This window comes from Lithobates pipiens, unplaced genomic scaffold, assembly GCF_037356315.1.
Source record: "Lithobates pipiens isolate NorthernLeopardFrog02 unplaced genomic scaffold, aLitPip1_a1.2 Scaffold_8, whole genome shotgun sequence".
Taxonomy (NCBI): domain Eukaryota; kingdom Metazoa; phylum Chordata; class Amphibia; order Anura; family Ranidae; genus Lithobates; species Lithobates pipiens.
This window is the reverse complement of record NW_027507903.1, coordinates 384190259-384193380: the sequence shown is the minus strand read 5'-3', so window position 1 is coordinate 384193380 and position 3122 is coordinate 384190259. Positions and strand designations below refer to the sequence as shown.

At 43.2% G+C, this 3122-nt stretch overlaps 1 long non-coding RNA gene across 1 annotated transcript; it reads left to right on the top strand.

Annotated features, from left to right (window-relative positions):
* Nucleotides 1-213: 213 nt before the first annotated feature.
* On the top strand, nt 214-774 carry LOC143962783 (uncharacterized). The gene is made up of 3 exons (XR_013270789.1): nt 214-280; nt 398-528; nt 685-774. It is a non-coding gene; the product is annotated as an uncharacterized LOC143962783 (long non-coding RNA).
* The last annotated feature ends 2348 nt before the right edge of the window (nt 775-3122 follow it).

Sequence of the window (3122 nt, the reverse complement as noted above, 5' to 3'; positions counted from 1 at the left end):
CTTCTGAGCCCTCTTGACTGTCTCTCCCGTGATCCCCGTTACTGCCTGTCGCGGCGTCCCGGTCTCCTTGGTCACGGAGACGCCGCCGCAGTGCATTATGGGGACTGTAGGCTCACATGTGTGGCGCGATCGCGCACGCATGCGCAGTTCCGCATTCTTTGTCCGCTCACATCCGGCGTCGCTGATTGCACGCCGGATGATGAGGGAGATAAATAAGCGTTCACTAACAATGCAGGTACGTCCACCCTGCAGAGTCTTTATGTGAGGATACCGCCGTCAGGTCAGTTTACTGAACAAGCACAGTGTCTGTCCACACAGACCATGTTGCTGTTCCAACTTTTTTCCCCGTCCTTTTTGTTCATTTTATCATAACTTGTTATGGTTCTTTCTACTTTAGACCGATTCTCTCTGGCTGCTCCGTTCAGACCCTGAATGGTGTGGCTTCGGTGCTGTCTGCCTTGTGGTATATTTGCGCTGTTGCATGTATGATACAGCAACAATTAAGTCTGCATTATTCATATGCTTTTGGTAAGCAATAATTATTTTAATTGATTAAAAATTACCCTTGAGCACACTGCCCAGTCAATTCCTCCTTTTTGCTCTTTTTTAGGTTTATTTTTTTCACAAATCTGAACATTACCCTTCCATTTCTGTGCTCTTCTAAATTACCTCTTTACAATTCAGATTACCTTACGGGCTTCTAGAAACAATTCAAAGGACTTCCCTCTGTGCAATCTCCAGTTTTCCATTTGTGACATATCTCACACTTAATTAGCACAGGTATGATTTGAATTTATCCTTTTTTGAAGTGGACTCCTTAATTCCTTAAGTAACTAATTATCCCGATGGAAGCTTCCTTAAGCTCCTTGTGAACCTCGTATAATATTAGATTTGTTTGTCCGCTTAATTTGTCTCCTGCAGTCACCTCTGGCGGTTTTTGGGATTGGCTCGCTCTCCAATTCTGAGTGGGGTTTTCTCCTTAGGGACTAGACGTACTTGTTCTAGATTGGTAGGTATTACTTTATATATATTTTCTAATGAGACACACATACTACTTGCTTCGTTCTGTATTGATTAATTCTTTGAGACGGCTGGGCCATGCGGGGGATTTAGGCTGTGCTTTTCTTTATATGACCGGCTCCATTAATGTTGTTTTTTCTCCATTTACAGTGTACCTTCTTATTTGTATTTTAAACAAAATATTTTCTCTTCCACCAATTATTGGCTCCCCTGAAGAAGCCTAATAATAGGCGAAACATGTCGGGAATTTTCCATCTGAACTGCCAAGAATATGGTTATTTGAATTAATTGATGGATTTTGTATATTGTTCTGTATGAAAATCAATATATGTAGTTTTGTGAACTTTGATCTTATTGTACCCCCTTGATCGTTTTTACTACATTTAATAAAATAATCTTTTTTAACTATACATCCATATATATCTCTCTCTTACTATTATCAGCACTGTAACAGTCCCATCCCCCTTTTCTGCTTTTCCATATTTGTTATAATTGGGATGAGGTGCGCTGATAACTCCTTGCCTAACTTAGCTTTCTCCATTCCCTTATGTCAAGTCACATGCTTAAACTCGGCAGCCATTGCCGTTAATAGCACTGTCTGAATTGGCACAACGCCACTTTGCGGTGCTGCACCGATTACCAAAGGCAGTATATGTACTACCCCTAGCCCAGGTTCAATTTGTATTTCTGCTATGCAGCCCAACAAATCAGGACCAACAAACTTCACTGCTGCCTTTCTGATAAGTAACCAACAAGGCAGTAATACAGGACACAGACAGACCTCAATCTTGTGTATATCTGATGTGCAGCAATATAACCATTATGAGCAGAGATGTCACCAGACTCAATGATGTGCATTCCTGCTGTGCAGCACCAAACCAGCAAGTACAGACCACCTTCACTGTTGCATTTTTCTGATCTGTAGCCAAACAAAGCAGTACCTTTAGGATATAAAGGACTGCAAACAAGCTTCAGTGCATTTCTGATGTACAGCAATACAGCCCTTATGAGCAGAGAGCAAAAACATCCCAGCAAGGACAAACCTTCACTACTGAGGTCTACTGGTGTGCAGCCAAGGAGGAGCCATGGTGTATCACTTTATGAAATAACCAACAGGCAATTTATTTCATAGGCATAGCCTGGGCTGCAGATACTAAACCTTCACCACCAGCGAAGGAACAAATCCTAAAATAGTTGGACACCCCAATATAGTAGTTGCCCTACCTTACTGCCATAGACTGAGCAAACGCTAGCCAACTCATACACAGGTGGGGCTGATTAGCAACTAAAGTCTCAATGAGCCCAGCCCTAGAGATTAATTTAAGACTGGGGGTAAATAGCTACTTGCAGGCTTCAAACATGCAATCATGTAGCTCTTGCATAGGTTTGCACAGAAAATCCTCAATTAAAAAGGATGTAGGAAGCGATCTATGGTAAATCGCCTTTAGATGTAGCCCAAACAAAAAAGGTTTTTCTTACCTCCTACACTATAATATAACTACAGTGTAAAAGGTGGAGTGGGAGGTTGGAGCTTATGAAAGTTATCTATAGCAAGCAACCCCCAAGAGGCGGATCTATCACAAGGGAATCCCTACTGTGCCACACAGAAGCTTGGTCCCTGCCCATCATTGAATGTTAGGTCAGCTTTTAAGCATCTTGAAGCAACTTCAGATACCTAGCAGCTGGGCTAATAGGACCGGTAATCTAGTGCACCTTCTGACCAGGGGGGCTTCTGAATCCACCAACCACTGCCCAATTAATAACTTGTTCAGTGGTATACCTGGCCTGCAAGTAACTTTTTGTATCTACCGGGTCCCCTCTGTACGCTATATTCATCCCTACTAATGTACCACAACTGGGCATGTAGGAAGTGGCACACCACAGTGTCTCAGCTGTAAGAGAGCTGTGGCTGGTGGTTTTTAGCAGTAGTGTCTGGGCTATTTGTATCCCGACCCCAGGTTCTGCACTACACCAGTCAGTATATACACGGGGAAGGGGGAGAAATGCCTTACCCACCTCTTTCCCATCTGAGGTGGTTTAAGCACACTCGTTCCTCTGCACCACCTGTCCGCCATACAGCGTCTCCGATATAAGAGGGAGCT